Genomic DNA, 25,202 nt, shown 5'->3' on the forward strand with positions numbered 1-25,202 from the left:
AATGCTGACATGTCCATTTTTTTAAATTTTATTTATGCATTTTCTCCCATTTTCCTCTCAATTTAGCATAGTCAATTTGTGTTCCGCTGCTGGGGATCCCTGATTGCGCTCAAGGTGGGTATATTGCTGCTCACGCCTCCTCCGACCCCCTTAGCGGAACCCTTTTTCACCCATGCATTCTGCACAGGCGCCTCATTATCTGCCAATCGGGGTCCTTACACAGTGTTTGAAAACCCCACCCACATAGTCCGGTCACCCCACCCACATAGTCCGGTCACCCCACCCACATAGTCCGGTCATCCCGCCCTAGCAGAAACAGTAGCCAATCAGTGTCTGCTGCAGGCACTGCCGATTATGCCTGCTAGATGAGTTCAGAATCTCTGCACTGGTGTGCTGCGCCACCAGGGTGCCTCAACATGTCAATTTTAAAGTTTTAATTACCAGCAGTATATCTAAGGTCCTATAAACACACACGGTATATTTCGTTTTTTATATATACTCCCAACAACATGCCCTAAGATTCATTTTTTTTAGGGTTGTTAAGGATTAACCAATAACACAGTGGGAAATCAAAGAAGTTATTATTATTGTTCGATTAACACGGTCACTCAATAGGTCATGTAGATTTATTTCCAGAAGCTGATGACTGATATTTAAATAGGAAGTGGAGCTAAAATCCTCTCACACATCTCAGCACCACCAAGATAAAACTTGACTGAGCCGAAATCCAACACCTACCTAAAAGTGTTGTCATGCTGAAATATGCCCGCCTGCAGTCAATCATGCTGTGATATGAAACTAAGCTTGTGTGGATATGTGTAAAACATCATTTTTCATAATCAAAATTCACATATCTTTGCCTTATGCACAAGCGACATGTTAAGATAAAGTTTGAGATACCAGCTGCACCTTCAGTAGCAAATTTGGCTATTATAACTGCTAGCTATTGACTTTTGTTTTAAATAATAAGTTTATTGCTAAACTGGTCTTGATATTTAAGTTCATGTTCAACAGGTTATTATAAAGTGCCAAATTCTTCATTAAAACCACCTCCTTGTTTCTACACTCACTGTTTATTTATCAGCTCCACTTACCATATAGAAGCACTTTGTAGTTTCACAATTACTGACTGTAGTCCATCTGTTTCTCTACATACTTTTATAGCCTAATTTCACCCTGTTCTCCAATGGTCAGGACCACCACAGAGCAGATATTATTTAGGTGAATGATTCTCAGCACTGCAATGACACTGACATGGTGGTGGTGTGTTAGTGTGTGTTGTGCTGGTATGAGTAGATCAGACACAGCAGCGCTGCTGGAGTTTTTAAATACCGTATCCACTCACTGTCCACTCTATTAGACGCTCCTACCTAGTTGGTCCACCTTGTAGATGTAAAGTCAGAGACGATCGCTCATCTATTGCTGCTGTTTGAGTTGGTCATCTTCTAGACCTTCATCAGTGGTCACAGGACGCTGCCCACAGGGCGCTGTTGGCTGGATATTTTTGAATGGTGGACTATTCTCAGTCCAGCAGTGACAGTGAGGTGTTAAAAACTCCATCAGTACTGCTGTGTCTGATCCACTCATACCAGCATAACCCACACTAACACACCACCACCATGTCAGTGTCACTGCAGTGCTGAGAATGACCCACCACCTAAATAATACCTGCTCTGTGGTGGTCCTGACCATTAAAGAACAGCATAAAAGAGGGCTAACAAAGCATGCAGAGAAACAGATGGACTACAGTCAGTAATTGTGAAACTACAAAGTGCTTCTATATGGTAAGTGGAGCTGATAAATAAACAGTGAGTGTAGAAACAAGGAGGTGGTTTTAATGTTATGGCTGATCAGTGTATATACATATCAATTCTCCTTGATTTCAGTATTTGGTGCAGGCGTGATATTTAAGCTGGTGGTGGCTAAGTGGTGACGGGTTAATACAGACTTGCTCCCCTGACTGATCGTGCAGGATTTCAGCAACTTGTCTTGGTTGTCTACAGTCCAGTACAGAGAATGCCTGGCAGACAGTGGACTTGGCTTTCCAGCATTGTGCGTTACTCAGCTGTGCTATATACTCACAAGGTTAAAGGTCAGCAGCTGCATGCTGAAGCACCGAGCTGTGCAGGATTATGGGAAACGTCTGGAATGTGTGAGTCAGTCTATACGCTGAGCCATATAGCCATATAGACTGCTTTCTGCATAGCAAGAGGACTTAAAATAGCTTCAAAACAGCCATGTACTGAACCCAGTGCACTGTATAATACAATGATCAGCTTTACATTAATAACCATAACACTGCATCCGGCACAAAGAGAAGCTTATTCTATATTTTTATGGGGACTTCCAAATGACATCAGCATTAATATCAAAGCGCCGACCCTAGAGCATTTCCTGCAATAGCATTGCTGGGCCGATCATCCTTCTAGATTTGCCATGCAGCAGTCGAATTTTTGTCTTTGCTTTAGGGAATTGCAAAAAAAAGCAGATTAATTAGACTATTCTTTCATTAACTGCTTATAATGGTGGATTTATATCCAGGATTACACCCTGCAAAAGTTCATCACCAGGCATCAGTCACTGCAAATTGTCTCTATTATTCTCAAAATTGTAAACAAAATAATGGTTTGTATTCTATTTTCCATGTTTCCTATTTTCTCCCAATCTCATCATTCCTGATTCCCAAATTGTAAATCCTGTACTCCTTAACCACAGACAGTCCCACAGCGTTTCCCACAAAAAAACAGTATCATGTATGGAGAGACACGCTATGCCTTTCCGCAATTGCAGCAGCAACGAGGAACCCCATTGACCTCCCTCATTCAGGCACAGCCATGTGTGCCTCAAGAGCTCAAGATCCCGGAGATGGTGGGTTAGTATTAGACCTGCACAACCCAGGTGCCCATTAATAATTGTCTTCTATGATTATCATGGTGGAACAACTAAAAAAGTGGGTGTAACACTGGTCCTGAGTTTTAATCCCATTATCCAGTCTTTCATCCATCTTTCATATTTTACCTGTGTCATTATGGGCTTTCCGTGAGTACTCCAGCTTTCTCCTGCTACAGAAGGACTGGCTAATTCAAATTGTCCCAATGTGCAAGTAAGTGACCAAATAATGCCTTTGATGAATTACTACCCCACCCAGAATGGATTCTATGTATGTACACCAATCAGGCATAACATTATGACCACCTTCCTAATATTGTGTTGGCCCCCCTTTTGCTGCCCCATACGCAACAAACTGAGATGCACTGTGTATTCTGACACCTATCAGAACCAGCATTAACTTCTTCAGCAATTTGAGCTACAGTAGCTCGTCTGTTGGATCGGACCACACGGGTCAGCCTTCGCTCCCCACGTGCATCAATGAGCCTTGGCCACCTATGACCCTGTCGCCGGTTTACCACTGATCCTTCCTTGGACTACTTTTGATAGATACTGACCACTGCAGCCCGGGAACACCCCACAAGAGCTGCAGTTCTGGAGATGCTCTGACCCAGTCGGCTAGTCATCACAATTTGGCCTTTGTCAAACTCAAATTCTTACGCTTGCCCATTTCTCCTGCTTCTAACACATCAACTTTGAGGATAAAATGTTCACTTGCTGCCAAATACATCCCACCCACTACTAGGTGCTGTGATGAAGAGATAATCAGTGTTATTCACTTCACCTGTCAGTGGTCATAATGCTATGCCTGGTCGGTGTATGTACACTGCACAGGACACTAGACACACTGTGACCCTGATCATAATAAAGCAGTTCATGAAAATAAATGGACAATGGTTCTTAAAATGTGCTCTTAATAAAGTGCCCAAGTACAAATTACATCTTGAACATACACACACTGCATCTCCACTATAACTACCATCCTCACTGTACAGGTAATTTTGGGTCAGCATGTCTTGATGTCTCAAGGGAGAGGAAGTGAGCCTGGTGGAGTTTAAGTGCTGGCTTTAAACTCTAAAGAGATCTCAAACACTGCTGAAGTTTAGACCAGATGGACTAGACTGGTCCCCAGAGAACAGTCTGGCATGTAACAGTGCATGCCACCATTCTAAAATAATCTTGCTCCCAGAGACTTGCTTATCCTACCCACAATTCCTAGCATACTTTAATCCTCCCTGCTCAACGCAGGATCCCAGGATTCCCATTTGAATAGTGATGCTCCATTCCTAACGTTACCGCAGACCACTGACTGACCCACGATGCCCTAGAAACTGGAGTGGCTTATCAGTAGTGATAACACGCACCACTTATTTTACTTTATTCACTTACTCTTATTCGAGAACAAGGCATGTCCAAGAGTTTTGTGACACTTTGCTTTTCAAAGATCATAATCATACCTCAGTATACTTTAAATATTTAAATGTTCAGGGTACCTAAAAGATCTATGTCCTCAGAATAAAGATACTAATTTATTCATTTATTCTTCTTTGGTAAGTGTTTTTTCCTGAGTCAGGGTGGTGGGCTTAAGCCTTTCCCAGACACACAAGGGCTAACATTTATTTATTAATACACCTAGGGGCTATTTAAAGGAGGCAATCCACCTACTGACAGTTTTTAAGAGATGAAATGTACCCAGCAATGACACAGCTAAAGTCAGGGACCTTTGAAAAGCCTGGAAATGTACAGCAACTAGGGATGTAACGATGCACCACAAGACAGTTAAAAATCGATTCACATATGTAACGATTCAAATCGGTTTATATGTATTATAAATCGATATTCACTTTAAACAGAAGAGGGCACTGGCCCTATTCACCTCGCCTGGTTTACGTCACTACAGGGTTGCCAGGTTCTGAATTTTCCAGCCAAATTTATTTATGTGAGGATACTTTCTTTGTGTTATTCATTTATTAAATGTGGAATTTATTTCATTTCAGTTTTTTATAATAGTATAAAAGATAAGCACAAATACAGTACTTATTTTTTTAAGATAAATAATAAATCTGTCTTCAATTTCATTTTGTTTAAAAGATCGTGAAAAAATCATATCGTGAACCCAGTATTGTGAATCGTATCGCATCGTGGGTAGAGTGTATCGTTACATCCCTAACAGCAACACATGGATTGTATAGTGAGATTATGTGATTGTAATGTACCCGCGCTGGAGAACAAGGATCGATAGGGTTGTAAGTAAGTATAAATGTGTCACCCCAGTGACAAGGGTCTGTACAACAGAAAGTGCTGAGTCAAGGTGGTGGGGCCCAAAACCTTTTCCAGAAACACTGGGGCCAAGTCAATCATAGACCCAAAATAGGGTACCAATATACTGCAAAAACCTTTAATTATTAATACATCTTGGGGCTATTTAATGGAGGCAATCCACCTACTGACAGTTTTTAAGAGATGAAATGAACCAAGCAAAGACACGACTGAAGCCAAGGACCCTTTAAAAGCCTGGAACTGTACAGCAACAAATGTACTGTACAGCAAAATTCTGTGATCGTAATGTACCCTCACTGGAGAACAAGGGTCCAAAAAAGTGAAGCTGCAAAAGATGCAAGCTTAAATGTGTCACCCCAGTGTCAAGGGTCCGTACAACCGAACGTTAAGAGTCAAGGTGGTGGGGCCCAAAACCATTCCCAGAAACACTAGAGCCAAGTGAGCCACACACCCAAACCAGGGTACCAATCTATTGCAAAAACATTTCATTATTAACACATCTAGGGGCTATTTATAGAAGGCAATCCACCTACTGACAGTTTTTAAGAGATGGAATGAAAAAGCAAATACACGCCTGAAGTCAAGGACCTTGTACAGGAACAAATGTATTGTATGTATTGTATTGTACAGTAAAATTATGTGATTGTAATGAAGTCTCGCTGGAGGACAAGGGTAAATAGGGTTAAAAAAAATGTAAGTCTAGATGCAAGCTTAAATGTGTCACCCCAGTGTCAAGGGTCCATACAACAGAACATTAAGGGTCAAGGTGGTGGGGCCCAAAACCATTCCCAGAAACACTAGAGCCAAGTCAGCCACACACCCAAACTAGGGTACCAATCTGTTTCAAAAACATTTAATTATTAATGCACCTAGAAGCTATTTAAAGGAGGCAATCCACCTACTGACGGTTTTTAAGAGATGAAATGAACCCAGCAATGATACAACTAAAGTCAGGGACCTTTAAAAAGCCCGAAAATGTACAGCAACAAATGTACTGTACAGTAAAATTATGTGATTGTAATGAAGTCTTGATGAAGAACAAGGGTCCAAAAAAAGTGATGTTGCAGAAGATGTAAGCTTAAATGTGTCACCCCACTGACACAGGCCTGTACAATTAAATGTGCATTTTATTACCTTGTATTATCTTGTTGGCACATAGAAGCCAGTTTTGTTGGACATTTAATGCCAGTCTTATATAATTTATTTGCTGTAAGGCAAATGTGTCAATTCATATTTACAAAGCTCCTGGGGTAAGCTCTCTAAACACTTGTTTTATTGACAATAAATGCCAGCGCACGGAGGTCTTTACCAGCTCTATTTAAAGTCCTCCGAGCTCCAAATGCATCTGGCTCATGTTATAAAGAGTCTGCACAGAGAAGCTCATCTTACAAGCACAGCAAACCACGGACATCAACAGTGCGATCGAGTTGCAGGACGGGTACTCACCACTTTCTAAAAGATCTTTCATCTCGCATTCTTCACTCGTACCCTGAGCAAGAACCCAGGAACCTTTTAAACGTTGCTGTAAAACTTCAAAGCTCTTTAATTTATAAAATCCTTCCGCTGAGTGTGGATCCGTCTTCGGCCTGGAGAATTTACTTGAGGAATACTTGAATGCAGAGATTTTCCTGCCCCAGCCTGAGCTGCCACTTTCCTCTCGGCTACTGCGCCAGAGCCTGCGTTTCAGCTGACTGCACAAGGACTGGAGCTGTTGACATTGCTCCCTCCTTCTTCGCCTCGGTTTTGCTATGTCCCTCCCTCACTGGTTTTTTGGAGCCCCTCTTACTTGCGTGGTCCACTCCTGGTTTCTGAGCTCAGATTATAACAGCACGCATGTGGATATGTATGAAGCTGTATGAGAGGAGAACAGGATGCAAGGAAGTGACCCCTTCACAGCTTACACTTCCCTATAACCTTTACTCCTCCCATAACCACCCTAGTTATGAACATTCCCCAGCCCAAATCATCAAAGGAAATGTGCTAGGGATCACAGAACACCCGGAGGAACTCCTTTTCCTGTCCATAGTCTTCCTCATACGGTCTAGCACCTTAAAAGGAATATCCAGTCTACATATGCATGCTGGTGACTTGTGAATTTGTAAGAATCAGATAACTTGATTGATCAAAGCTTTTTTCAGACATGCTATGTTCAAGCCACTGGGACTTCACCCTTTCTGCATGTTCTAAGACGGGAATCAGATAACCATCACCACCTTTGCCCCTCCAGGGCCTAAGGGCAATTATGATAAAACAGAGGTCTGCCAAGCCAGCAGCACAGGGTGCCATTAGTAATTCAAGACTCACCCTGTGTACATGTCTGCTACTCATGAAAATGCATAAGGCACAAATTAAAGCAATAAGCAACACAGCAAGAAGTGGTTTTCACACCCACCAATTCAAGGACAAATGTTTTCATTTGGGGGGAAAGGGGGGGGGGGCGTAGGGTTAGTGTAGATGATCTGGTCTGACCGCAACAGAGCAGCTCAGGTCATGAAGGAAACGGAGATGGGAAAAGGTGCTAAAAGAGAAAAGCAGCTGGGACATTGAGCGACCTCTGACCTTCCTGTTCACAAGTCCAAGAACAAACAGCTTTCCCAGTCGACTCACAGACGCTGTTTTATCCGAACCCACTTACAACTTTGACTGAATACAATGCAGGCAAATGAGGGTTGATGTATTTGCTCCAGGGCCCAACAGTGGCAACTTGGGAGTTGTGAGGATCGAACCAGCAACTCTCTTATCAATAGTCTAATACCTTTATAGCTGAACCACCGTCCACACGTGTTTTTTGGACCAAAGAAGATTGCAGACTTACCATATAGGAGCAGTTTATAGTTCTACAATTACTGACTGTGGTCCATCTGTTTCTCTACATACTTTTTTAGCCCCCTTTCCGTTTCCAGCACTGTTGTGTCTGATCCACTCATACAAGCACAACACACACTAACACACCACCACCACCACGTCATTGTCACTGCAGTGCTGAGAATGATCCACCACCTAAATAATACCTACTCTGTGGTGGTCCTGGGAGAGTCCTGACCATTGAAGAACAGCAGGAAAGGGGGCTAACAAAGCATGCAGAGAAACAGATGGACTACAGTCAGTAATTGTAGAACTACAAAGTGCTTCTATAAGGTAAGTGGAGCTGATAAAATGGGCAATGTGTGTAGAAACAAGGAGGTGCTTTTAATGTTATGGCTGATCGGTGTATAAATATATATAGGCCAAAAAAAAAAAAACCACAACACTGGAATAGGACAACGATTTGCTTACTATAGATAACACAAACCTCTACATTCCAACAATGGCTTTGCAACAAAATATCATTTTATTTATTTGTCGCTAAATACTTATTCTCCTTTTTTATTTTAACGGTCCTGGCTGAGGCGGCAGTTTAATATGCTAGCTCACTACTGCGGAGAGTTTGAACTCCTGAGTTTGAATCTCAGCTGTGTTATTGGCCCAGTAACGTTGGATAAATTTTCTCCTTATTGCTTTTCAATACTGAATCTGACACTGACTTAAATGTGCTTCTGGGACAACGTGCTGTGGACAGTCCCACTGACTTAATGTCAACAGGAGGAAAAAAAATTCATTTTTTTAAAGGGAACACCATATCTACAATAAATCATGAAGAAAGCACAAATCAGAGCCAGGGACAGTAAAGTCAGAAGATTATCAAGGCATTTGGAGTGTACAGCCCAGTGTCAGAAAGCTGTGCGTCAGATGCGGGTCATGGGTGTTCCAGCAGGATAACGACCCGACACGCACATCAGAAAGCATCAAAGAATAGAGAAGAAGAAAACAATAGGCCTTTCTAAACTGACCCGTTCCAAGTTCTTGATCTTAATTCTATTAATCATTGGGGAAAGTGTTGGAACTTGCTATTGGGAGATGGGGTCGGTCAAATTTGAGAGCTGGAACGGTTTGCTAAACAAGTGAGGATCAAACTACCTTATTCAGAATTCCAAACGTAAATTAATATTTTTGTCCAAGTTATTTAAGGTTCAATATTATGGTCAGTCTTAACTCTACAGTAATGCTCCTGTTGTATTTAATGTAAAAACGAATAACAGATGAACAACACTTCTGTCAGTATCAGCTTTATTTACCACATACACCGATCAGCCATAACATTAAAACCACCTCCTTGTTTCTACACACATTGCCAATTTTATCAGCTCCACTTACCATATAGAAGCACTTTGTAGTTCTACAATTACTGACTGTAGTCCATCTGTTTCTCTACATACTTTTTTAACCAGCTTTCACCCTGTTCTTTAATGGTCAGGACCCCCACAGGACCACCAAAGAGCAGGTATTATTTAGGTGGTGGATCATTCTCAGCACTGCAGTGACACTGACATGGTGGATGAGAATCCACATGTCTGTATTAGCACACATTTGGTGAGCTGTAAACATCTCAGGACTGTCCAAAAGACTATGATGTTTTTCAATGGATAAAAACCCACCTCTTTATTCATTCAGCACTTTAACAGTAACCTTGTAGTTTCTTTAAGACATCACTCAACGTCCCTCAAAATACCAAAATTTTCACTACAATTGTACAAAAACTCACAGTTGCACGTTGCTAAATGTACAGCTATTTTTATTTATTTAGGTTTTTCTGCAATCTGATAGGAAGTGCTATAACATGATGTCAATGCAACAAAGCAGCTGCACTATTGGACGACTCTTGAGCTTTATGCAGCTTAATTTTCAATGCGAGTTGGAAGACGGGGTAAAAATACTTTAAATCAAATGTGTGTCCATGACTTAACTTTGTGTAATTTACCACATACACCGATCAGCCATAACATTAAAACCACCTCCTTGTTTCTACACACATTGTCCATTTTATCAGCTCCACTTACCATATAGAAGCACTTTGTAGTTCTACGATTACTGACTGTAGTCCATCTGTTTCTCTACATACTTTTTTAGCCAGCTTTCACCCTGTTCTTTAATGGTCAGGACCATCACAGGGCGAACAGAACTGAGTGTGATTGATAGCGACGGTCGAGTTTTTAGCAAGACATGGAGTTCTAAAGCATTTATTTACTGAAGTCAGATGTAACGCTGTTTAAGGAATACAACAACATGAACGATGCGGAGCGTCACACCTGAAGCTGCGCTAACTAAACTGCAAAAGCAATAATGACTTTTTATTAGGTTTAACACATCCAAAAATGAAGCAGTCAGGACCAGCTTTGTGATTTTAAAAAGAATATCGAACAATAACAAAGGACTGAAAAACAGCAAATTAGACTCCAGTCAAAATAGTGTAAAGTTTAAAAACCTGCACATTTTGTTCACATTTGTTTTTGAAAATTAGTTGATTAAATAGTGAAATAATGTTGATGTTTTTACTTTGCCTACTTCTTCCGATTGTAACATCTAAACAGTAACAGATTATTAGAACTGTACAATTTACTGCTTTTTATAAAGAGATCAAATTAATATTGAGCAGAATTAAGTTCACCTTATTGGTCCGGCCCTCCACAACAGTAACAGTTTCTTATGTGGCCCCTTGGAAAATTTAATTGCCCACCCCTGTTCTAGACCTCCATCAGTGGTCACAGGACGCTGCCCATGGGGCACTGTTGGCTGGATATTTTTGGTTGGTGGACTATTCTCAGTCCAGCAGTGACAGTGAGGTGTTTAAAAACTCCAGCAGCGCTACTGTGTCTTATCCACTCATACCAGCACAACACACACTAATACACCACCCCCATGTCAGTGTCACTGCCGTGCTGAGAATGATCCACCACCCAAATAATACCTACTCTGTGGTGGTCCTGGGAGAGTCCTGACCATTGAAGAACAGCATGGAAGGGGGCTAACAAAGCATGCAGAGAAACAGATGGACTACGGTCAGTAATTGTAGAACTACAAAGTGCGTGAGTGTAGAAACAAGGAGGTGTTTTTAATGTTATGGCTGATCAGTGTATATGATATACATAATAAAACCAGCACTGCTATTTTAACTGTTTTCTGCTATCCCCTTGTTTTTAGGAGGATTGTTGCATTCTTCAAAGTCCCCAAAGACTCCTTCATTATTCCAGCTCCCAGATTATCTCCCAACTGTTGCCTTGGTTGACCTCATCCTTTAAAACTTCAGTGATTTACCACATGTAGAAAGTGTTTCTTAAACACAACCTCTTGACTCCCCCTGCCAGCAATGACAGAACTGAAATATAAATAACTGATATATTTTCAGGACGTCAGATAGAAATCATCTAACCCTAGAATTCGAAAAAGCACTGTGGTGCATATGTGTGTGGTGCTAGCTATTCCTCCTATCAAGGGTGTGTTATGTTTTGCATTTAGCATTATTATTATAACATGCATTTTACACTGAAAGAAAATGAAAGGGCAGAGTGAGTGATCTTCGACACCCTGCCGTTATCCAGAAAGATCAGTGGAAAGACCACAGAGAAAGAAGTCAAAACCACACAGCAAGAGAACTCGTCAACAACCTGCAAACAACCACAGTGAACTCATGCTGTAGTGAAGATAATTACAGCTCTGTGTGTGTGACAGCTATACAGGTTACATACAGCAGAGCCAAAAGCAACACCAAACAAGCCTTATGCACAAAAATGGAAAGTGTGGTATTGTACGGTATGAACATGATCCTAAACTTGGCCATGTTACATTACTGGAACTTAAGGCAGAGTTTGAACTCCCAAGTTTGAATCTCAGCTGTGTTATTGGCCTGGCCAGTGCGATAGGGAGGTAAGGGTAGATAGGTTTTCTTCTCATTGCTGTTTAAATAGTGAATCTGTTGTCTGGTTACATTTAAATTTTCAGCATGTAGCAGATGCTTTAATCAGTATACAGTATACAGCATACAGTTTAAGCAATTGAGGGTTAAGGGTCTTGCTCAAGGGCCCAACAGCGGCAACCTGGCAGTGGTGGGTTTTGAACCAGCGACCTTCTACTTACAAGTCCAGTACCTTAACCGCTAGGCTACAACTGCCCTGGTTAGGGTGCTGACACGAGCAGTCAAAGTGGACTCACTCTGACTGGCTAGAGAAGTGGCTGAAAACATTGGTACCATGGCATTGTATTACAATATACACCACATCTACTATGAATTACAAAGGAGGCACAAATCAGAGCCAGGGACAGTGAAGTCAGAAGATTATCAAGGCATTTGGAGTGTACAGCCCAGTGTCAGAAAGCTGTGAGTCAGATGCGGGTCATGGGTCTTCCAGCAGGATAACGACCCGACACGCACATCAGAGAGCATCAAAGAATAGAGAAGAAGAAAACAATGGACTGTTATGAAGGGACCTGTTATGAGTCCTAATCTAAATCCTATTAATCATTATCAATAGTGCTGAAATTTGCAAATCTGGCACCTGATCCACGATCTGTAAAGTACTGGGATCAAGCAAGTGTCTCCCTTTGATATAAAGGCAAATTAGTGCCAAAATCTGGCTATTTCCAAAGGAGTCTGGTTCCACCAAACATGAAAAAGTTCAGAGATTGACCTGCAGGTCCACTCCTTGAGCAAAAGAGGTGTGAATGTATCTGGACTTGAAGCATGACCTCCATAGAAATGTAGACTATTTAGCCTTTGGGTTTAGGTATTCTACCAAAGTAATAATAAGATTTGCAATGTTTTTGCCCTGTCTGACAATGTTTATAACCATTTCCTGCATAACTACTTATCAGGTCCTTGTTCAGTCTAACCTTATCACTTTGACGTTATTTATTGCTGCATTACCTGTATTGGCCTATTGTATATATAGGCCTGCTTAATGCATATTTAAATCTTATGAGAATTATGCTTGACTTTGAGGAGAAAACAGACCACAAATCTAGCAAAAAGCCCTGTTGCAACTTCTAATGTCTATGCTTTAAGCCCCAAGCCTGGCTCGACTTGACTCAGCCCACTAAACTTAGGAAAGACAAGCATGAGAATCCACATGTCTGTTTTAGCACACATTTGGTGATGTAAACATCCCAGGACTGTCAACTATGTTTTTTTTTTTTTTTTAAACCAGGGGTGCCCAATATGATCGCACAGTGCACGCTGGTAGATCGCGCCTCATTCAAACAGGTCAACGTGATTGACGTGAAATGTGGCCACTGTTTATTTAATTTGCGGTTTGTTAACATGACTACACTTCAGCTTGCCTAATGCACCGCTAATCTTGAAAGTTTTCATTCATCAGTAGCCAGTTGCATTTTCCTTTTGTAACCTCCACTGTTGGTAAAGATAAGTGCGCAACCAGGCACAAAGAAACCAAAACCGTTTCTGTTTGGGCAAGAACACTGCAAAGACAGCTGATTCGTTCATATGTTGAAGAAGCTGACGAAGAAATTCTAGCCCTAAAATCTGACATTCATATAAAGTCAAGCACCTCTGCTGGACAGTTGTGGAACTTGCTGGATTAGGTAAAATATCCAAACATAAGAAAATGTGCCACATATTTGACAGCATTTTTAGATCAACCTACTTGTGTGAAACAGCCTTTTCCCCACATAAAAATAATTAAATCTAAATATCGGTCCACCCTTACTGATGAACACTTAGAAGCCTGCTTGAGACTTGGTATCAGCAGCTACTGTTCAGACTACATAAACCTGGCTGACACCATTCAGTGCAAATCATCAGAATAAGATTAGTGGGATTTTTCAGTCACTTGCCCTGTAATGCTGAATATCAGTATAGGCAACTGATGCTTCAAAGCTTTTTTGAAAAATGATGAGGCCAACCTTTTTAAAAAGTAGATCGTGATGACCTGTCAACTAAAATAGTAGATCTCAAGCCACGAACGTGTGGGCACCCCTGTTTTAAACAATGGATAAAGACCCACCTCTTTATTCATTCAGCACTTTAACAGTAACCTTGTAGTTTCTTTAAGACATCACTCAACGTCCCTCAAAATACCACACTTTTCACTACAATTGTACAAAACTCAGACGCACATTGCTAAATGTACAGCTATTTTTATTTATTTAGGTTTTTCTGCAATCTGATAGAAAGAGCTGTAACATGAAGTCAATGCAACAAAGCAGCTGCACTATTGGATGACTCTCGAGCTTTATGCAGCTTAATTTGCAATGTGAAGTAGTAGACGGGGCAAAAATACCTTAAATCAAATGTGTCCATGACTTAACTTTGAACATTATTCTGTTTTCATCTCTTGCCATTTTTTCCCCAATAATCCAAAGAAAAAATGGAAACTTACACCCAATAAAACATAAAAGAGTCTGTTTCTTTCTGTAATAGCAGGTTTGGGCACCAAAACTTTAAATACCCATAATTAACTGCATGGCTAACAACATTTTAGGAATTACTGGAAACTGGTGAGAGTCTGGCCAGTTTTCTTAGCTCTTGTCTTTAAAGGCAAAAATGAGCCATGGAGTCACGAGCCCAAAGTAGCAATGATCCCTTAACCCTGTCCAATGTGTAACAGTGCTGAGAATGTAAAGCACGGCAGGAGAATTTTCTTAAATGGCAGAATAAGTAAACTGACACTGACATTCACAGACAGACCTCAAGAGCCGTATACCTACTCTAACCTCTACTTATCAACAGGCCCAAAAATGGCTAAAACAGACAGAGCATCGCTCTTCACTCTGTGCTTTTCCTCTCAGGACCCAGCACTGAGCCCTGTGTTATGCTATGATAGACAGAAACAAGGCCTGAGCACTCACACATCACTGGGAATGCATGCCAAACCAGTATAAAGGGGAATCCAATGTGCCAATATGAATTTTACTACATTGTGTATACATGATAACACCAGAAATGACCCTGTCTTTTTAAAAAGCTTTAAGAATTTATAAGTTGTGTTATCAAGTTTACATACATATGAGTTAACTATGAGGGTTTTTCTAAGAATATGAAACCTTAAAATAATGTATACAGGACACATAACTCACTTAGCTCTAACATATCTGGTTGGTTTTTATAAAAAAATCTAACTGTTTTTGTGCTATAGACATTTTAATACAGAGCATACATTCTTGATAGGCCCTTCAAGTTTAGGACTTTGGGAAGTTTAACTGTAGTCTGATTTGCTAAGAATTTTTGCCCTGTTCCTGTTGATAGTTTAAAGTTCCATATACTTGGGGATGATAGTTTTACAAATTACAAAATTACATTGAAACCAAAAGTTGCTTAGCCCAAAGTGATCTTCCTAAATGTTGATAGTATATAATCCTCTTTCTGAGATCTGTACAGAGCTCCCAAGACTTTCTCATTTCAGTGATTGTGGCTCATATTGTGAGCAATTAAACTAGCCCTAGTTATACAGGAGTCAGATAAGTCACCAGCTGTAGTCACATATGCAAATCACATTGCATTATCCTTGTACCCACCAAGTGAGGTTTTCAAAAAGGGCAGTTGATAAAAAATGAGTAGTTAATAACAGATGGAGGTGTCTGGATCTCTGTACACAAAAGTGCACTCCGTCAGACCCCTCCTTATAGGTGAAAAGAAGCGATTGATGGCTGTGTGCTTGCTGGAGTGGGAGCATGACAGTTTGTAGACCTCTGACAATGTCAGCAGGAGAATGTCAGAAGGAATTAAACACAACAAAAAATGACTAAATTTATAAGTCAATAAAAGATAGATGCTGACAGTAAATAAACTCTTTATAGTTAACAAAGGATAACAGAATTATTACATCCGAGATGCATTAACTGTCGTGTCTGTCAAAAACCTACTTGTTACTTAGTTCACACATGCGTGAAAACAGTAGGCAGTTGCCAACCTCTGGCCTGCTGTTAGATTAAATGACCTTCACCTGCCAATCTTCATTATTCATTTTGCTGGTGCCCCAAATCACCCTAGTAGAAGTACACATGTAGCGTTTGGTTAACACTCCTGTCTGGTCTGTCAGTCAGTGATTGCACTGCGTGTACTGAATAGACTTCTGTTGTATCCTTCAAGAACGATTTGTCCAACAGCACAAATCTGACAAAATTATCATTTGTCAAAAATAACAGGAATTCGACTACCAAACACGGCTTAATTAAAAAAAAAAAAAGCAGTTTTTATCCATCATGTGAATGAAGGTTTGCTCTTAAAACAATAAAACAGGCAAAAATTCAGAGATGCAGTTATGTAAATTGCACATAAACTTACATTTAAAGATGTGCTTTCAGCCTTCAGTACCTACAACTAAAAATCAGCCAGTTGGTTAACACTGGCATGATAACATTTTGCTAATAAGTGTGCATCGTTTCTGATAAATAACCAAATCTCACATACATGCCACTTATACCTGTATGTCAACTTAGACCAGTTAGATTTCTGATCCAGCTACACAGGTCAAACAGCACGACGGACATACCAGTAATCAATGGGTTTCACAGACACTGTAAAGGAGCCACTTACTGGCCGTGAACTTTAACAAGGTTATTTTATTAGTGCAGTAAAAACACACAGTCTTGTAACATCTGAACTGTTCCATGTGGACAAACGTTCTTTACTGAGCTCCATATCAAAGCCTATAAATCAAAACCTGCACAATATACGATTCCTGGATAGTCGAGTGGGAAACTGATCCAGGTTCAAGGCTGGGTGTCGGCACAGACCCGATGCCACATCTGCAAGTCGTCTTCTGTGTGACCCGAGTTAAAAAACAGGTGCACGGCTCAGATGGTGACCTGTGTGACCCTCTGCGTGACCATCAGGCTCGGTTAATGATCCATGTCTTTAACTGCATGTGGGCATGAAGAAATACTGAGGCTGCGACAGACATATTCACTTTCACCGGTCACACGGCTGAGAACAAGTAGGAAGTGTTTATACTGGGTTTCCGCTAAGGAAGCAGATCTGTAAACAGTTGTCAGTTGGAAACATCTCAGCAATGTGTTTACAAGTCAGAGAAAAACAGTTTAGTATCATCATGATAGTCCAACATTAACAAAATGAAGAAAACAGATCTTTTAATTGCTGATTATGGACTTAAAGACTTGTGTTATTCCTACGATACCATTCCAGACCAAAAAAGGTCTGTTAAAGGTACTACTTTTAAAAACAGAGACAGACCCCAAGCTAAACCTAAATGAAATATGTCTACTTTACTAAGGAGCTGCAATCTGTGTTAAAGAGGGAGATAAATTCTTCACATGCCGATATGTGACTTCATCTAAAGTGATCCTTCATTCCATTAGTCTACCCTTTTAAAGCTAAACAAACACACTTCCTGTTTATCTTCAGAAAAAAACAAGAACAATCTGTTCTAAAGCAGTCAGATGGAGTCTCAACATTTCCCCAGAGACTCACGGCTAAACTCACTAGCCTTTGTTTTCTTTACAAACAAAAGTTAAGACAATTAAGCTTCACTTGGAGTCTACATTTAGGAAGAAAATAGAGTCAAACAGGGCACTCAGGCTAAACATAGTGGTAACAGACCACTGTGTCACCCACCACCACTATACAGGATACTGCAGGTTCGAACCACAGTGGTGCCATCAGCCAGCTGGACATTAACATTGACATAATTGGTTATGTCTGGGAGTGTGACCGAAGCCCAACAATTGTCAGGTAATTGGATATGACTAGATTGGGAAGAAAACTGGAGGAAAAAATGCATTAAAAAAAAAGAATAGAAAATAATTCATTTACTTACTTATTATTTATTAGAATTTTAGTTAATTAATTAATTTTAAATTCATGGCCGCTCAGGTGGCGCAGCAGTAAAACACGCCAGCACACCAGAGCTGACATTTCAAACTCGTCGGTTCAAAACTCAGCTCTGCCATCCGACTGGGCTGGGCAGCTACATGAGCAATGATTGGCTGTTGTTCATACAGGGCAGCACGCCGGATAGGGAACTCATAACTGATGCAATTACAACCTCTGCTGGCTGATTGATGGCGCCTGCACGAGACGAGGGATAATGCATTGATCAGGGTGTGGCTCTCCGTACACAAAGCTCATCTGCATATGAACTCACCTCGTGCAGGTGCAAAGATGCAGTCGGCTACTGCACACGTGCAGGGAGTGTGTCAGTCTCGCTCTCCTCAATCAGGAGTGGAGATCAGCATTAGTTGAGAGTAAGCGTAATGCAATTGGGTAATTGGATACGACTAAGAATTTTAACATCATGTTTTACACACTGTGGTTACTTTCATGACAGCACAGGTTACACTAGATTCATCAGTTCAAGTTTAATGTCAAACACAGTCATGGACAATTTTGTATCTCCAATTCACCTCACTTGCGCCTGGAGGATACCCAAGCAGACACAGGGAGAACATGCAAACTCCACACAGAAAGGACCCGGACCGCTACACCTGAGAATCGAACCCAGGACCTTCTTGCTGTGAGGCGACAGAGCTACGCACCAAGCCACCGTTACGCCCAACCTGGAGTACATAATCTAATGTTCAGGTTTCCATCTGGCTAACCAGTCGTTCTTGCTTGTCCACATAAGAGCAGGACATGACCGACCATGTGAAATTCAAAGTCAGGGTCGAAGATCAGTGCTTGACCTGTGCTAAGGATTACACGCCTGACCATTTTTACCATGAAAATCAAAGCACATGTGGTCCTGTCTTTGGAGCCGTGAAAAATTGGGTAAGTGCCTGCTGAGGGAGGTCTGGCTCACTTCTCTGAAATGTAAAGTGCTGGTGTAGAAAATACTAACCGACTGTTTGAGTGAGTCAAGTATAATGAGCTTCTGAGGAAAGTTTGACTTTGTTTTTGAAATCAGCACCATAGTCTGAAAATATTAAACTAAAGATCATTATTATTAGGCCAAATTGTGATGACTAGACGACTGGGTCAGAGCATCTCCAAAACTGCAGCTCTTGTGGGGTGTTCCCGGTCTGCAGTGGTCAGTATCTATCAAAAGTGGTCAAATGAGGGAACAGTGGTGACAGAGTCATGGGCGGCCAAGGCTCATTGATGCACGTGGGGAGCGAAGGCTGGCCCGTGTGGTCCGATCCAACAGACGAGCTACTGTAGCTCAAATTGCTGAAGAAGTTAATGCTGGTTCTGATAGAAAGGTGTCAGAATACACAGTGCATCACAGTTTGTTGCGTATGGGGCTGCATAGCTGCAGACCAATCAGGGTGCCGAAAGCGCCAACAATGAGCACGTGAGCATCGGAACTGGACCACAGAGCAATGGAAGAAGGTGGCCAGGTCTGATGAATCACATTTTCTTTTACATCACGTGGATGGCCGGGTGCGTGTGCGTCGCTTACCTGGGGAACACATGGCACCAGGATGCACTATGGGAAGAAGGCAAGCTGGCGGAGGCAGTGTGATGCTTTGGGCGACGTTCTGCTGGGAAACCTTGGGTCCTGCCATCCATGTGGATGTTACTTTGACACGTAGCACCTACCTAAGCATTGTTGCAGACCATGTACACCCTTTCATGGAAACGGTATTCCCTCATGGCTGTGGCCTCTTTCAGCAGGATGATGCGCCCTGCCACAAAGCAAAAATGCTTCAGGAATTATTTGAGGAGCACAACAATGAGTTTGAGGTGTTGACTTGGCCTCCAAATTCCCCAGATCTCAATCCAATTGAGCATCTGTGGGATGTGCTGGACAAACAAGTCCGATCCATGGACGCCCCACCTCACAACTTACAGGAGTTAAAGGAGTTAATCTGCTGCTAACATCTTGGTGCCAGATACTACAGCACACCTTCAGGGGTCTAGTGGAGTCCATGCCTCGACGGGTCAGGGCTGTTTTGGCAGCAAAAGGGGGACCGACACAATATTAGGAAGGTGGTCATAATGTTATTCCTCATCAGTGTATATAGACAGCATACATTTCTCGCTCATCCTGTTGATTCAGAGATCATTTATGTCACCAAGGCAACTGGGTGGATTTGCTTTGAGGTTGAAGTTAATATTACACAACATGTTGACGTGTGATGTGCACAGACTGTTCAAGTCTTAACTTTTGCTTTAAATTTTATTCTATTAGGATTTCAACATCATATTTTACACACTTTGGTTACATTCATGACATGACAGGTAGTTACTGGTTACACAAGATCCATCAGTTCAAGTTTTTAATGTCAAACACAGTCATGGGCAATTTTGTATCTTTAATTCACCTCACTTGCATGTCTTTGTACTGTGGGAGGAAACCGGAGTTCCCGGAAGAAAACCCACGCAGACACGCAGAGAACATGCAAACTCCACACAGAGTTTGCATGTTCGCCCCACCTAGGAATCGAACCCTAAACCTTCTTGCTGTGAGGCGACACTGAACCACCCACTTTTGCTTTAAAACTGCTCCAATTTTTTCTCTAAATTCCCACTAAAATATTTCATATCTAGCATTTCAAAACACATTACGAACACACAAACAGAACCCCCACCTTTCCATTTTGGATGAATTTCAAGATTACTAATGCTGAAATGCCAGCAGTGATGGAACCGGTCCAGAACTGATTAGGGTGCGGTTGAGTGAGGGTGGCAGGAATGAGCAGCTCCTATTAAAAGGCAAGACAAGACAACTACAAACACCAAAATTCATTTTTAACCATAAAAGCTGAAGCCAGAATGAAACTAAGTAGAACTCTAATGTCTCTGTAGATATTATTAAAACAAGAAAATGCATGCTTAACTGCTGCTAGGCAACAAGCTGTGCCTCACCTAAAAAAGTAACAACTAACAACAAGCAAGTAATTATTAAAGATACTAAAACAAAACTCAGAGGATCTTAGAAAGAACTGAAACTTATAAGTTAAAATACATACACTGATCAGCCATAATATTAAAACCACCTCCTTGTTTCTACACTCACTGTCCATTTTATCAGCTCCAGTTAATATATAGAAGCACTCTGTAGTTCTACAATTACTGACTGTAGTCCATCTGTTTCTCTACATACTTTTTTTTAGCCTGCTTTCACCCTGTTCTTCAATGGTCAGGACCCCCACAGGACCACCAAAGAGCAGGTATTATTTAAGTGGTGGATGATTCTCAGCACTGTTACACACAACACAGTGTTAGTGTGTGTTGTGCTGGTATGAGTGGATCAGACACAGCAGCGCTGCTGGAGTTTTTAAACACCGTGTCCACTCACTGTCCACTCTATTAGACACTCCTACCTAGTTGGTCCACCTTGTAGATGTAAAGTCAGAGACGATAAGCCGTTTCTATTAGGGGTCACAACAGTGGATCATTGGTCCCCATCTTTTTCTTTTGAAATGAACAAATCACAACAATATAATACATTCCACACTTTCATGACATATGGTGGTAATGTAAATACTTAAACATAATCATAAACACATACAAATATATAAGGAGCAAAGTTCTGTAAATGTAATACATTTTATACCTCAGTGTTCTATACAATTCAACTTTGTATTACGGTCCTGCATAACTAATACACAGTACAATTCAAAGATAGACAGACAAGCTCCAAGTTCATTTGATATAATGTATTTAAAGCCAGCAGATTCACTAATGAACAAATCATCTACATTAAAAGGGTCAAATCAGACCTGTATAAATATACATTTAAATAAAACGTGCCAAAGAGAAACTGTTAACATTAGAAATTGCATTTGCTCGCAACCATCAACTAAATGATTTAATATAAGTAGCATAGTACAACAGTCATACATGTGCAATGCTATTACTATTCGACTATGTGGTGCATAGAATAGAATAGAAGGCCTTAATTTGTCATATACACACTGATCAGCCAACATTAAACCCCCTTGTTTCTACACTCACTGTCCATTTTATCAGCTCCACTTACCATATAAAAGCACTTTGAAGTTCTACAATTGCTGATTGTAGTCCATCTGTTTTTCCACATACTTTTTTAGCCTGCTTTCACCCTGTTCTTTAATGTTTAGGACCCCTACAGGACCACTACAGAGTAGGTATTATTTAGGTGGTGGATCATTCTCAGCATTGCAGTAACAATGACATGGTGGTGGTGTGTTAGTGTGTGTTGTGCTGGTATGAGTGGATCAGACACAGCAGTGCTGCTGGAGTTTTTAAATACTGTGTCCACTCACTGTCCACTCTATTAAACACTCCTACCTAGTTGATCTACCTTGTAAATGTGAAGTCAGAGACAATTGCTCATTTACTGCTGCTGTTTGAGTTGGTCATCTTCTAGACCTTCATCAGTGGTCACAGGACGCTGCCCACGGGGCGCTGTTGGCTGGATATTTTTGGTTGGTGGACTATTCTCAGTCCAGCAGTGACAGTGAGGTGTTTAAAAACCCCATCAGCATTGCTGTGTCTTATCCACCCATACCAGCACAACACACACTAACACACCACCATCATGTCAGTGTCACTGCAGTGCTGAGAATGATCCACCACCTAAATAATACCTGCTCTGTAGTGGTCCTGTGGGGGTCCTGACCATTGAAGAACAGCATGAAAGGGGGCTAAAAAAAGTATGCAGAGAAACAGATGGACTACAGTCAGTAATTGTAGAACTACAAAGTGCTTCTATATGGTAAGTGAAGCTGATAAAATGGATACAAAAAAATACATTTTTGTGTATTTGTGTTTAATGGCCCTTAAACACATTAAAAAGCATTAAATATTCATTAAATTAAGCAATATTGAGTTGCCTTTAATTGTTGCTATATAAACTAAACACCTTTACAGTACTGCATATGTCCAATCATAGTGGTAAAATTACAATAAATATTATAATAGATATGCACCAACAAAACAGTGAAGCCATGTCATTAAAAAGAACAAAATTGGTTGGGAAACTCACATTCCACATTCCACACTCACATTTTTTTACCACCTCTGGTAATCTGTCTATCTCAAAAATATAATGATTATCAGCAGCTCATGATCGGTATCTTGCACATACCACTAATCTGAAACAATATTTTTGGAGAACTGGAACAAGTTCAATCATAACAGAAGGCTGTGAATATAGATAAGGTCAAACTTATGGTAATGCCAACACAGTACAGGTCTCGGTTGGCTTTAAGCCTAGACTAAGTCTCTGGACTCTGCTCCCACCACAACCAGCAGAAAAATCAGTAGCATTAATGTTCATCATCCATTAATGTGATCATCGATCAATGTGTTAAACTGTTCAATCAATCCCTCACTCATCTCACAACTCAGTTACACCGTGAATACAGTTTCAGTCATTATTTTTCCACATCAAACCACTATTATGTTAAATTATTAAAAAGCTTCTTTTTAAAAGCCTGGTTGTGCTGAAGGTGTGAAGGAAAGCAGAAACGTCACTTCTGATTCACTTGCTCAGTGTGCCGCCTGTCGACCATCAGCTGACAGATAAAAAGCATAAAATTATCAGCTTCCAAAGCCACGGCTAAGATAAACACCTCAGTGTTTATGTAAAACAGCATGTTGCCCAAGCAACCTGGCAGCAAACCACCCTAATGCCAGGGTGCCAATAAAAGTACAGGTTAGACTTTGTAAATAAAAAAAATGCATTCACTAATTATTCCAACAACCAAATGTAGTTATTTATTTATTTATTGGCAATTGGCAGTGCCTGCAGCAAAGACAGTTGGCCACTAGTCTGCTGGGTGGGAAAACACCAGCTTTAAAAAAGGTGTGGGGTCTTTGATGCTGTGTAAGGACCCTGGTTAACAGACTAAGGCACCTGTACAGAAAGCAGAGGAATACTGAGATTAGTGTGTGACTCTCAGTGCGTGAGACTGGTCTCATGTGCAAAACCAAAAATGTATGGGCGAATAAGAAGGGGTCTGTCAGAGGGAGGGTGTAATGTGGGTTAATGTGATGAGAGGGTTGGGGCTGCAGGAGTCCAGCAGAATTGGAGATTAGACAAGACCAACTGAAGTCGATCACTAATTCTTCATTGATTTATTCATCGTCAATTAATTCAATCGACCACTGCTACGCACATCAGAACCAAACCTGACACAGTTTACATGTGCTGAATTTAAAGCATAGCCTTTTTAAAATGACTGTCTACTTTGCTTTGGTTACTTTGCCCTCTGGGCTAAAGTGAAGCACTTTACTCTGGTAAAAAAATTGAGTTGGCTTTAATTATTTTAGCCAGTGGAATAGAATACCATTTTCCTGCATTATATTAGCACAAGGCACTCCCTCTCTTAAACTAATGTTCAAACACCTTTAGGATGAAGTGGACCATTATGTAGGAGCCAGGTATTTTCATTCAACATCAACACCTAACCTCATAAATGCTTGTTCGACTAAATGCTCACAATTCCCCAGTTAAGCTGTTCCTAAAAGATTAAAAAAAGGTTATAGTCCAAACTGGGGAAGGGGGGGCTTCATATTAATGACTACAGTTTTGAAATGGAATGCCCAACAAGCTCATGATCAGGCATCCACATAATTTGCAGTTATTAGATTATTTTGTATATTTACTAGGGCTGGCTCGATACCCCTTTTTTCATGTCCGATACCGATACTGTAAATTGAGTATCTGTCAATACCGATACCAATCCGATACCGTCATTTCTCCTTTCAAACAACTAAGCAGTAATAACACATCTGAATGCACCATGGTTAAACTAGCTATCTAAATAACAATGCACAGACTGTAAAACAAATATTCTAAAGGAATAAATACAGAACCTACAACATCACACTTATGCAAAACTGCTGTTTTTATTTTCACTTTTACACACAACATTTAGCAGCATTTTTGGTTTCACTTACGTTCGAGCTGTCGTTCATGTGACACATCTCGCTTTACGGCGTGTCGTCCAAAGTGTCTACAATTGAAAGATGTGGATGTCAATCAATAACGATGGACCAATTAGAATTAACACAGTTAAAATTTTCCGTTAAATTCCTGTCACGTTTTTAGATTATTAAACCCTGTTGGATTTTGAAGAGGACGTCTGTGGCTAAACGGGAAACGGTGTAGTTTGTTTTATTTCATAACACTAATGGATTAATCGTTGAGGATGTGAGAGATCTCCAAGCCGGGAGATCAGGTGAGCGATTTATCATTTATAAAGCAATTTTAATTGTGTTTAAACAGTGTTTTTAGATGTGGCAGTAGTAGACGCTTTTTTAAAATGCTAAAAGTTGAAGTAGTTCAGTGTGTTTTAATTTCTGAATGGCTGTT

General features: G+C 40.7%; 1 protein-coding gene across 3 annotated transcripts in view; it reads right to left on the reverse strand.

The window, feature by feature from the left end:
• The window catches only part of daam2 (dishevelled associated activator of morphogenesis 2), a 176,575-nt gene that overhangs the window by 125,028 nt on the left and 26,345 nt on the right, over positions 1 to 25,202 (reverse strand). The window contains exon 1 of one of the 3 annotated variants that reach the window (XM_063007177.1): positions 6,616 to 6,935. The exons of the other annotated variants lie outside the window; for them this stretch is intronic. The gene's annotated coding sequence lies outside the window, so the exon portion shown is untranslated. Of the gene's footprint in view, positions 1 to 6,615; positions 6,936 to 25,202 lie in introns of those variants that run through there. 3 annotated transcript variants of the gene reach the window in all.

The sequence above is a fragment of the Trichomycterus rosablanca genome, chromosome 13 (assembly GCF_030014385.1).
Source record: "Trichomycterus rosablanca isolate fTriRos1 chromosome 13, fTriRos1.hap1, whole genome shotgun sequence".
Taxonomy (NCBI): Eukaryota; Metazoa; Chordata; class Actinopteri; order Siluriformes; family Trichomycteridae; genus Trichomycterus; species Trichomycterus rosablanca.